The sequence below is a fragment of the Pararge aegeria genome, chromosome 3, assembly GCF_905163445.1.
Source record: "Pararge aegeria chromosome 3, ilParAegt1.1, whole genome shotgun sequence".
NCBI classification, from domain to species: Eukaryota; Metazoa; Arthropoda; class Insecta; order Lepidoptera; family Nymphalidae; genus Pararge; species Pararge aegeria.
Genome location: NC_053182.1, coordinates 8,851,376 through 8,865,133, shown reverse-complemented (window position 1 = coordinate 8,865,133; position 13,758 = coordinate 8,851,376). Strand labels below are relative to the sequence as shown.

Sequence of the window (13,758 nt, the reverse complement as noted above, 5' to 3'; positions counted from 1 at the left end):
AATTTATAAGAGCTATACGATAACAATTTCCGGTTATTAACTAAACCTCAAAAAACAACAGTACAACAGTTTTCTGGCCATTAAGTAAAATTTACATGTATATGATACAAGGCTAGATAGTAAGGGAGCTAGGGGTCTTTTCTTTAGCCCTAAATGTTGATAAGTGACTCCATTTTCGCCTAAAGTTAACAGCTTATGTAATGGTTATCACTGGGTATCTTTAAATCGATCTTCCATAGTTATTTCCCAAATAAAAGTTAGTTTTGATCCCAGGAAAAAGATTTTCGTTATAATATTGCTTTCAAACTAGCCTTAGCCAGTATAAATTTATATATATTTAGAATTCTTAGACGTCTCAAAATTGTTTACACTTCGTTAACTGGGTTACATAACCCAAAGATTTAAACTATAAAATAAACCCAATGGTCTAATCGGCTTACATGTTTGACCAACATGACCAACGCATCACGAATAAAACGAATTGGAAATTTTGATCAGTATGTTGAAGCCCGGAAGAAAAGGTTACAAGCAGATTGTGACTTCTGAGCATAGAAGGGGACCCCGTTCTGTGCTCAGAAGTGCTGTACTGACAGTTTCATTTGTCGGGCTCGGGAAACGTATCCAGGACTTAGACTAATTGAACATTAGCATGTCCACAAGATTATTGAGATAGATAAGTTTACACGTGACAGCGTCTTTGGTAACATAATATACAATGAAAAACCACAAAAGTTATACTGAATTCCTATGACTACTGTACTTACCATCCGTTTTATCACTAACCCATTACCGGCCCACTACGGGGCACGGGTCTTCTCTCAGAATGAGAAGGGCTTAGGCCATGGCGGATTTATAGACTTCACACCCCTTCAAGCAGGTTGCAGGTTGCAGGTTTCCTCACGATGTTATCCTTCACCGTTAAAACCAGTTGTGCTTTATCACCATTAAAGTGCTTTTTTAATTTAAATTTAGAGCCGCGTGTCGGGGAACGAACACGGTCACCCCGAAAGGGAGGTCCAAGCTTTAACCACTAGGGTATCACCGCTTTACCGTTTAAGAAGTACCTATTCATCGAACGTCGAAACCGACTCAATGGTGCCCATTCACAAACTGATATGAATACAATTAAAAGGATAGCAAATCGTTTTCTACGGAACATATAGCGAAAGGAACAAGGTCATTATTTTCGGAACATTGACGCAATTCCTAAATCACCATCAGATCATGAACCGACGGTAAATATCTGCATCTTTGAGACAAATCCAACGAGTAAAAACTCGGCAGACTAAAAATAGTGCTGTCCTTTCACTCTGTTTTGGTAAAGGTTAGCACTGAGTACAACAGTATTAACACCACACAAGTATCACTCAGAATAAGGATTCTAACGATACTTATACCACATACATAACCATATAGATACAAATCTGTTCAAGCATTTAGAAGTTATAGTGGAATATAGAAACTTACATACATACATGATACAAGAAGTCCTTTTTGGGGGCAATCCAGTTTAAAAATAAGATCGAGTCATCCAAATTCGGAATGTCCCAGACACAGAAAAAATGTTAATTGTACAACGCTTATCCATGCGTACGAGGGTTCGTCATTAAACGTCATACAAACATTCGTCATATAAACCCATTACCAGCCCACTACAAGGCACGGGTCTTCTCCCACAATGAGAAAGGTTTAGGATACATCCGCCATGCTGTGCTGTGCAAGAGGGTCATACTTAATTATTACAAATGTAATAAGGTACTAAGAAAGAAAACATTTTCTTCATCATTGCCCTTCAAAGTGAAGCGATAAAAATGCAAAGTTAAAATAAATTTCTGTTCAATTTCTTTTAATTCAAAAGTGTTGGTTTTGTGTGGTTTCTACCTTGTTTTCTTAGGAAAGAAAGAAACGATAGGTTTTAATGAGTCATTTGAGATATTAAGTAAAGTTTGAAACGATGGATTGTGAAACTCGTTGGGCGACAAAGATTTCACATAAACTGGGAAATATATAGGTAATATTAACTGGCGGCTTTTCATAACTTCATACTTCGGTAAAAGCAAAACGCAGATTCAAAAATAGTTGAAAATGGCAATTTCTAGAAAAACAAAGGTCGAGTGGTCAAAACCAAAGTAACTAACGCTATTTACGTAAACGAAAAAAAAAATTAAGGTTATTATAAAAATATTTTTATTTTTTCCGTATAATCCATACTTCCTCACTAATATTACAATTAAGAAAGTGTTTTTTTGTATGCCTGCTGATGACAGAAAGAAAGATATTAGTGTTTAACTAATCACTAGTTATAAAACGTTCATTAGTAACACCTTATAAAAAGGAAAGGTTTGTTTATTTGCTTGCTTGTCAATTTATTTGTCCATATATAATATATATAGAATTCAAAGTCCTGACTGACTGAGATATCAACGCATAGCCGCTGGGGTCAGAAACTTGGAATTTTGACAGTAAGTGTCTGTTATAACTAAACCGAACAATAAGAAAGGATTTTTTGGAAATCTACCTCCATCAGGTTTAAATAGGGGTTTAAAGTTTGTATGAAAGTCTGTCATTTTTCATGTTATGTACAAGAAACTTTGTACTTTAGCTCTTAATTTATAATAAAGAAATATGTGTAACACACAGTTTTTGCATTCTACCCCCAAAGCAATTCAAAAAAGAATGAAACGACTGACAAATCTACACACAGCCTAAACCACTGGTCTTAGAGACATGATTTTTGAAATTCGAACTCCGAGTGTGTGGAATGGGGTATTGAATACTTATAATGAAACAGTCCGTCAGTGAGCGGGAGAGGAACTTAATATTTATAGAGAAAACAAACAGATATTTTTTTAACACAGTACGCGTAAACTACTGAACGGATTAATTGTAGTTTAGTATACTAGTAGCTGACTTTAAGGGTAAACATTTAAGCTAATCTTATACAAAAAAACAGTCATATCTTAACCGATTTTTTTTTTTTTTTTTTTATTGTAATGGTTATGAAAATCAAGCTAAATTTTCGTAATATATCACGGATTTCCGCAAAATACCCCCTGCTTCTATCCAATATTGGAAAGGTTTTATCTTCAAGATATCTATGTCCAGATATGGTGAAGATCAGGTGAATACCATAAGAGATTGAACAGAACTCCTCAGCAGACAGCAGCAATCCACTCACTTAAGACTTAACATTGCTTTATATGTACACACATGCCACATATGAGGTAAATGTAAATGGTAATAACAAGTTTCAACCAAGCCAGAAGAAAAAAAAATCGTTTATCATCTAGACAATCGTGTGTATCTAAATAAACCTTGCCCAGCATGTTACTTGATCGCATATTTTAGGAGATAATGATAACTTAATAGTAGGTACTGGAAGTTTAAACACTACCTTTATACTAAGGTCTAGCTGTTCCCCCGTTCCCCCCGGCTGTTCCGTAACGAAAAGCCGCACAGGCATATTACTCGCAGACGTAAATCACCCAAAGCAAAGATGTCCATACTATAATTTTACAATATCTCCCAAATTATGTGTCCAAATAATCATCTTCATTACTATATCCATCTATTACCGGGCCACTACAGGTTACGGATCTCCTCGCAAAATAAGGTGGGTAAATGCCGTAGACAACCAAGCTGGCCTATTTCGGATTTACGGACTCCACACACCTTTGAGAACATTATGGAGAACTTAAAGGCATGCAGGTTTCCTCACGATGTTTTCCTTCTTCGTTGAGGGAAGATATATTTCAATTGCTCGTAACTGTTTATTTTTAAATTACACATAACAAAGAAAATATAGAGGTGCGTGCTGGGGTTCGAACTCTGGCGCCTGAAAGTGAAGTCCAAAATAACATACTGAAAAGGGCAAGGCATAAAAAATTACTTTTGTAAGAATTAATATTATGCGATGATTACTGATTAGTGATGATTGATGTGACACGCAGTTTACTTATCTGTTATCTGCCGCCCGCGTTGTTGTCCGCCTCGGTCTTCAGAGTGCAAACTCGGAATGCAGATTCGAGATCTCCGTGTGAATTAGGAACAATTAATTAGGTATAGTTTCAACAGGTTTCCATTCCATCTAATTATTTAGTTTTTACTAATAATAAATAAACTAAACGTTCATATTAAACTCCACGTAGGGCTGCCTGGACGCAGAAATTTTAATTTGTAACTTTTTTTTATATTGCATAAGTTTTAATATTTAATGTAAGTTTTTTTTTTTATTTATTCTATTTATGTTATAGTGTAGTGCGTAATGATGGGTCATAGATACCAAATAAATAAATAAAATAATAATAATAATAAATAAGAATTTTTTGAAAAGTTTTTTATCTTGTTATGTCTAAGACGTATAACATCTCACGCGTGTACATAAGAACACACACGTTTTTATTTTTATTTTATTTAATAACCAAGTATTCAGTCACCGCTTAGGTAGGTACTTATACATTTATAGTTACGGTAAAACTTATTCGCCTGCTCATTCTACCTAAATTAAAAATATTACTGCAATGAAAAAAGTTAATGAACGCAAATTTAGAATAGCGGTACTTCAAACGTAGGTACTTTCAGCTAAAGCTCGACGTGAAATTTTCTTGTAAGATATTTAGTGGTTTCGTAATGTCTCGAGGACTTAACCTTTTACTACTGTGCGCAGGAATTAAAAATAATGAGGTGGTTGACATCGTTTTGAACTACGTTTTCTGGATTAGAGAATAATAGAGATTATTCGATTTTATTTATGAGCTTTGCACAACGATTATCTTGTTGCTGTTCCTTTTTTATTTAAGACCGGTAGGTATTTATTAGTTCTTTCTTGAGGGCAGAAAATTTACATGTGTAAGAATACTTTATTAGATCTTGTATTAGTAAATTTTTTAGGAGCTCTTTGTTAAAATGGTTTAACGAACCCATACGATCCCTTGTCCGTCTAAACTTCATATCTCAGTAAAGGTTCTACAATAGAACTACTACATTCATGCTGCAATCTGAAGCCATCGTGACTATTCACAATATCTGACGAACGGTCATAGACTAACGAGGCAGATCTTAAGGCAAGGCAAAGCTTTTGATCACTCGCAGGACGCATCTTGCCCGCCTCTATGGCCGCAGGTTGCGCGCGAATGTGTGGACCTCGCTTTTATTGTATCATCATCATCATCAAACTATTACCAGCCCCCTAAAGGGCAAGGGCATTTCCTCTCAAATATAATGATAAGGGTCCATCACGCTGGCAAATTGCGGATTGGTAGACTTCTCACGCCTTTGAGAACTTTATACTATTACTCTCAGGCATGCAGGTTCAAATTTTAATTGCTTAAATAAAAAATCCGACTCTCTGCCCACCGAGGGTCTAAGCACTAGTCTATCACCGCTTATTATATTTATTGTATTACGAAATTTGAATTCCGAGTAAACGACGCGCGACGTCCTCGAGCCTATACCATTGTCGTTCGCGTGACAAGCAAGGTGCGTCAGGCGTGTGGGAGGGAGCTGCCGCCGACAGCCAAGTTGTAGGTCATGTAATGTTGTTTTAGTTTAGTATTCGTGTCCACGACTTTGTTTCTTTGACGTTTATTCAATCTATACAAAGATAAAGGATTTGATTTTTTTTCTTCTCGGCGCAGTGGCAATTTTTAAGTGACAGATTGACTAAATTGTCTTTGATTTAGTGTAGTAGGAAGCTTCACTGGTGACTAGTTACCATCCTAGCGACAAATCCTGCCATTGTATAGAAGCAGGCGTTACTTTGCGGAAATCCATGATATATTATCAAAATTAAGCTCAACTTGCTATACTCCGCGAAAAGCAGGAGAATCTGTGTGGTGTAATTTATAATTTCTTCAATCCTTATACTCCACACCAAACAGATCCTCGGCAATACACCCTCTACGCACGTTTCGCTCCGAAACCGGAGCATCATCAGGAGATGTTGACTTTACAATGATTAATTGTTAAGAACTTATTTACTATTATCTTATTATCCTGCTTTTCGCGGAGTATAGCAAGTTGAGCTTAATTTTGATAATAAATCCTGCCATGACAACAAGCGATTTAGCGTTCTGGGTATAAAGACTTAACTTTTTTAGCTTTTAGGAGTACCTATCAGGTTATCACAGAGATTGCAGTCAAGGGCTGAATTATGATGAAATTTATAATACAATTAGTTAAAATACAAAAACTAACATAGGTACCTATACAATTGGTACAAAAAAGAATATTACTCCAAAAGAAACCCACATCCAAATTTAATTCATAGACAACTTTCACAGTAGCCTGTTTAAAACAGGTTGAAGGTTACGTTTTTAAATGAACTACTCATTTCCACTGTGTGACAGCTACCTCTCGAGGTAAACTCATCTCACTGGGGAAACGTTGGAAATTTATTATTTAGGGGCGTTGCCGTGTTGAAGCCAACGATGAAAATGCCTCTATACCTACTACAGCTGATATATCATATATGCATATACTATAGGTACATATAATACTACCGGTTCCACATTACTTAGTAATTAACGGTTTGAATAAACATATACCGAAATAACTACTTACCTTAATTATCATTGTTTTTTACGTCATTATTGTTGTCCTTTGGCAAACAAACGGAAATCGGTGAACACGGTTAAGGTCATAATATTTTTTTACTGACACCCTTAAAACACAACCGTGGAAAATAAAAAAAACGGATCACGTAATGTCAAGTACTTACCACGGGCAATGAATATCTATAACATAACAGGCGCTGCAAATGCGTTCGCGGCGTTTGAAGGTTTTTTTGTTTGTTTGAAATCTTTATTGCATACACACATATTATACAAAGTGAACACATATACAGAGAAACTTAGAATAGAAAATAGAGCGTGCAAAGGCGGTCTTATCACTAAAGCGATCTCTTTCAGACAAGCATTGACGTTAGGAAAAACTAATGTACAGCAATTTGTATATAGTAGTAGAGCTTTTTGTGATAGCTCGTCCGGGGTACCACTACTGCTATACTCGTTTCTACCGCCAAACAGTATTGCTGTTACACATATATACGCCTTGGGTTGATAGACAATGCGGCACTTTTCAGGACGTGTTCCTTGCATATACGATACGATTTATAAACGATGTTTTTCAACTTACCATCAGGTCGATCATCTGCAATGACAATCCATTATGATTAAAACTCCCTTAGTAATCCCATATTAAGACTTGGTGGTAATAATGTAACAGGTGATTTTTTCTGCGATGCGTACGATCGATGGCACGGTCAGCAAATAAAGGTGGTATCAGATGAAACAACTCTTCTGAACACTCCCCGTTATAGATACGATGGAACACACATAGGAAACCAACGTCTTTAAGTTGCTTAAAGGATTCTAAGTTATTTTATTTTATCAAATAAAATAAGAACATTAAAATGGTTAGTATAAAAGCACCAAAAAAACCGTAGAGGTTTGTCCTCGCCCTCGGTGCCTATCTGCAACGATTACCTTAGGTGTTCATTTGAAGAATAAAAAACCAGCTGTCGGAAAAACATACTGCTACATTGACATTACATATATTAGGTTGAGCGTTTTAACATGTTAACAACATGCGCGATTTCGAATCCGATCTTATAAGATCTCCTCATGAGATCGAAATTGCGAATTATGTCACAGGACCCTTACGTTCAAGGAGCACAACGGTTTGAAGCTTATTGTGTTAGTGATCGTTAAGTTAGGCTGCAGCCCGATAAGTTTGATTATGTTAACTTATTTCTAAGCTTACTACGTATATACTTATATACGTATAAATAATTTTCGTGACGATCTAGTCGAGGTGCGTTTTCAAGACCAAGATATCCGAATATGTACATTTTTTAATCAATTACTAGCTAGCCCATTACTGTAATCGAACTCGGTGGTGACGTAGAAACCGATGCCCCTAATCGTTTAGTTCGCGACGCGTTACAGTCGTGCCGTAACGCTAAATCACTGGCCAGCATATCAAAGTCGAAATGATGGTATCTAACCACCGCCTCAGCTTCCCACCACACAGGATCAGAAGAGACCAGATCTGCCTGATTGCCTGGGATCAAACTCGGAGCATCACATGTTAAAAATCACAGCGTCAGGGACCACTGAGTCAGGGAGTTAAATTATCATTATGTGAATAGTTGCCGGAAAGATGGGCGTCGTTCGCTGAGAGAAGGTTATGCAATATCCGAGTGCGGACTGCACGAAATGCGATTGCCGCCGTGTTGTTTCGCCTCGCGAAAAATAGACAGTATACGAAGCTGAATGCCAATCTACGCTAGGCACAGAAACACCCGTGACCCGAAGAAGAAAACTATGTATATATATATATACATTATACTATATATATATACATTATACTATATATATATATATACATTATACTATATATATATATATACATTGGTTAGAGATGTTATATGAGATAACGTGGACCGTATTGTTAGTAAAATTGTCAAAACGCATAATTATATTAATTAATTGCATATGTAGCAAAATAAAAGATATGCTAAAATGCCCATTTTCAAGAATAAGTTGCATGTACTTAGATATGCAGTGAGCAAAAGTAGGCATTCTTCGTAAAAGGACTATACTCGTTAGAGATGTAGAGTAGAGCCAACGAGTGCCAGGTTTAACTTGCAATATTCAGTTACGATACCGCAGAATAACTGGTGCGTTATAAATAGCGTTTAGACTCGACTGGTTCCGCCCGTACTCATGTGTAGAACAGACCGATCCATTATCTTACCGCAACTAATAAAAACTGAAAGGAATTTCAGTGTTGCTCACTGCCCGTACATCTGTTCATGTTAACGGATACAGGTACCTATTACAGTATAACGTATATCTGGGATTTGCATATACAATACACATGCCGACACGTACGGCTCTAGATTCAAACAAATCAGGCCTTGTTTGTTTCGTACAACATCCCATTTATGTTTTTCATGGCAGGGTAAACAGTATAAGAAGATTTTAGTGATGATATGTATACCTACCAATTACCGACGTAAAAAACAAAATAATATTATCATGGTAGGTGCTTTTAGGTTAATAAATACCTATGTAGGTACAGACGAATATTAAAAAGGCTACAATAATTCACTTTAGTATTAAAAAGACAGAGATGACAATAATTCAAGCTCAAAGCAAGACTCGATGCAAGCAATTTTGTATAAACTTACATTCTGAAAAAGACGCTTTCAGCATAAACTTAGCTAGGTAGTTCTTTTCGTATTTTATGTGAAAAGCTTGTGTTAAGAAACAATTTTAACAATAATTTCTGTGGTAGGTAGGCTGTAGGCTGTAGCAGGCTGTATAGCCTTTACAATCAACAGTTATCTAGCAGAAAATAAGGAAAAACATAAAAAGAAATATTATACATCTTTCGTCATAGGTACATTCCAACATCAGCCTCATTATTGTTATTGCAAGCTATATTTAACTCGTTTATTCAATCAATATTATGTTTCTTGTGCGAATAATTCTCTGCCTTTAGGTAGTTGCCACTGCGTAAATAATTCAATTGAGCTTATGAATTAGGGTCATCGACGTTGTAGGTCCAAATGAGGCTTTACCTTCTCTCTTAGGCTCGGAAAGCATGTCGAGCTTTTATTACCAGTCTACGCAACTAATAATTATCTATACCCAAAAGCCATACTTTATGAATAAAACTCACCAAACAACATTAGAACAAAGTGGTTTTTGCTCTATTTTAGATTATTTTCTTTAAAAGAGAAAGACTGGGTAGCCTTACTACTATCGCTTCAAGATTTGTGCATGTATTCGTTTCTTTCCATAGTTCCGTAGGCATGAAGATAAATTTACCTTCTAATAATTTAAATTGCTAATTTTAGTTCTATTCTGCAGTTTAAACACCCTATTCTAGGCACTGCATAACTAGAAACTCAAAATGCGTACTCAAAATTTCAATTGTATTGATAAGATTTGTCGAAAAGTCCATTCGTGACGATATTCAATCCAGGTAAGTAGTTAGATACGATACTATCTACTGAAATCCTTCTGAAAGTTTATTAATATTATACCAATATATAATATATATTTAGTGAGGGGACGCCTGCCATTGCCAGACGGGTGATCAGTCCTCTGTAAGGACTATTTCTACAAATATAGTAGATAATAACCATAAATTAATTTATACATTTAAAAACCCCCGACATGTAATGCTCAGTCACATTCAACCGTCCTCATCAATCTAGGGCATTTATAGTTTTCATTTCGTTAGTTAATATTCCTTGTTCCTTTTTAATACGTTGTGAATAATTCTACTAGTTAAGCCTTTTCATTTCATAATGAGGCAGTTGTAAAAAAAAAATGTAATGCTATTTTGTGACGGCCGCCAACTTCCAAACTAAAAGAATAATAATCAAAATTTGTTCATACGACTGACACAATCACACACACGCATCCAAAGACACGTCAAACTTATAAATTCCCGTTTTTCGTCGGGGTTTTAAAAGATCAATAGAGAGATTCATTCCATTCACCCGATATAAAACTGCGACGTAGTATTCTGTGGTGCAACCTCGACTGGGTCAATTTAACTTAATATACAGGTACGTACCTACTACCCCTGTATCAGAAGATCTGCGCACTTCCCTAACGATATCCGTTATATGCGAAATAGATTATGGTAAAATCATAGCAGTCGGTTCACCGTCACCGAACGCTTTCCATGAGCTATATGTACACTGTGGACTATACACATTACACAGTGTATATAGATTTAGTATTCATTTCTATCGGCAGTCCCCAAAGACTGCCCCGCATGTTTTTTTCTGAGATCGATACTTTTAGGGAAATAACTGTATAAGGTTGTCAACACGTAGTTAAACACAAATGTGTCAAGGTCAAATGAGGTCACGAATTTCTATGTTAAAATGTTATATAATTACGGACAGTGGCGTGCACTTCATACACGAACTGCCTACCCTACAGGTTTATATAACTCATAGAACAGGAGTTTTCTTTTTTTAATTTTATTCCATCCTCGATAGGTTGGTATAACCTATCGTAGTCAAGAACCCTGTGCACGCCACTTATTTATGTATTTAGCAAATCCTTCGGAAGATACAAGATACGTAAATCGATCCTTTATTCAAAGGATTATATGATTCAATCAAATTGTTGTGTTATTTTAAAAATTAAATGAGCCACGATGAGACTGACAAGTGGTTTATCTGTTTTTTCATCGGGACCTATTCGGGAAGTTATCAGACATCTCGTGCCTCCCGCTGGGGTGCTGTCATCGAAAACAATATTAGATAAATCGATAAAAATCATAACGATTAAATTGTGCGTTTTGTATGAAGACTATCAGTTGGAAACTTGTTGAAAAATTTACTAAATCGGGCATCAGAACCCTAATCATTTCAAACAGTTTTTATTTGATGAATGACTTCGGTAGCGTTTTAACTGTAGGCATTTTGTAGCCATGAATGGCTGTATTTAAGCTCATAGTTTTTATCCACTATGAGTATTTATTTGGTTTATAGTTTTTTTTTTTATTTCTTTACAAGTTAGCCCTTGACTGCATTTGGTCTTATGGTCACAAGTAACAACTGATTGATGGAGTAGGTATTATTTATATATTATCAAGACAGGATATTTCAAGAAAAATGTCTTAAAATGTCTACTTCGTCTATGAAGTTTGTAAAGCGTAAAACTGAAATCAATGTGTCCTGATGTCCTTGCCTTACGCCCTAACTACCTATCAAGTTGATTGTTGGCATAGAGTTAGTTGAAAGGTCGGAGAGTAACATAAGCTCCTTTTAATGTTGAGCATAATGCGATCGCCTTATGCTCAGTAAGTACAATATAAAATTTATAACTTAAACCCTTACTCGATGTACAGTCTTAGTTATTCATATGCGTTTAATTATACTCCACATCGCTAACTATGGATTTATGATCAATTTAAACAAACGAGCCTTCCGTGTTTTGTTAGAATAACACCGCGGTGTACACGAAAAATCGATTACAATGTTCAGAACTGCTGAAAGAAAATTTCAACATACTATAAATCATGCTGATTCGAGCTACTAGGCTACAAGTACATTAAAGCGTAGGTAACAATATAATGTAGGGTACTCAAACCACTCTGAAATTACGTTTTTGTTTTCAACGCTGGCTGACTTATAGATATAGAAACTTTTGAATAATAGCAGATCACATTCTTTATCTAAGGTTCACGCAAGGTTCACCTAAAGCAAGTTTGCAACTGTTTAAATTAGGACTTGAAACCGTTTCCGAAATAACCAATTTTTATTTATGTCTAACCGATTTATTTGTTACTAGCTGTGCCCTGCGGCTTCATTTGCCTCAACTACGGATCGTAGCGTAGTGCTACATTTGTTTGACGGCCGATTGGCGCAGTGGGCAGCGACCCTGCTTTCAGAGCCCAATGCCGTGGGTTCGATTCCCACAACTGGAAAATATTTGTGTTATACACATGAATGGCTTTCAGTGTCTGGGTTTTTATCTGTATATTCATCGGTCATCTCAGTACACATAACACAAGCTACGCTAACTTTGGGGCTAGATGACGATGTGTGTATTGTCTAATAATATCACAACAATACACAAATCAACGGTGTTTTGTTGTAGTACTAATTTATTAACATAGTCCACACTTTCCACAATTAAGCTTACCAAGCGCAGATTTTTTCATTCGGACTTATAGTTTCAGACATACAAACAAACCGATAAGTTTTAGTAAATATAGCGGTGCTAGGACATAAAATACTTATCGGAGCTTCAATCACATAAACATTGACAATGTTAGTAGAAGCATCAAATCTCCAACAATATTAACCAAATCTTCGCAAAATGTGGGCATAGTTAAACTAATAATAAAAACTTCTCAGTGAAAGAAATATTTTATAAATCGGTTAAGGAATAGTGTAGTTACGGAGTAAAATCGACAAAAACTTTCATAAATAAATTTACCAAATTGCACTTAAATACATTCAGTATTTTTTGCGTGATGCGCGCACAAACCAACAGACATGCAGACAAGAAGACAATAATATCAAAAATTGCATTTTTTTGATCTATTACTTGTTTCAAACGTCTCGCAGTTATTGTTTGCAAAAATCTTTAATGTACAGACACGGCTAGTCTACGATTTAATAATATGCATGGATATCAAACCGATCTATTAGGTTCCTTGCACATGCAACAAGTAGCTTGTAATGGGAAGGACAACCGCGATGCTTATTTCTGCCGCCAAGCAGTGTTCCGGTCTGAAATACGTGTTTGCTGGTATAATAACAGTCACATGAAGCTTAACACTTACACCAAGGTATACAAGATTATACTATCATGGACACTTTGTAGAACGTGATCCTCGCATGCCCTACGAAATATTGCTCTGGGCGAAGTTGATCTCACTTCCAGATAAGAAGATTTTTTTTCAAATTCTTAACATTGCTTAAAAAAATATATAAAACACTTATTAAAAATTTAAAAGAAAAAACATCTACCCTCCGCTTGCGAGGCTTTTGAATGCCCAAGCAACCGGCGGTCAGGGCTCCAGAGTGAGGAACCTCCTAAAATACGCGCAAGGATTACTGCCTTCTGTATCCGACCCTTGATCCAACAACCAAGCGAAAGCTTCTTAAGATGTTGGTCAAAGCTTTTCGCGAGAAGACCATTGCCTGAAACGACGATCGGAACAATAACGGTCGACTCAACATTCCACATGGCGGTAATCTCGTGAGCAAGGTCC

General features: G+C 36.1%; 1 protein-coding gene across 2 annotated transcripts in view; it reads left to right on the top strand.

Moving 5' to 3' along the window:
• The window catches only part of LOC120636925 (junctophilin-1), a 36,009-nt gene that overhangs the window by 3,267 nt on the left and 18,984 nt on the right, over positions 1-13,758 (top strand). The gene's annotated exons all lie outside the window — the stretch shown is intronic.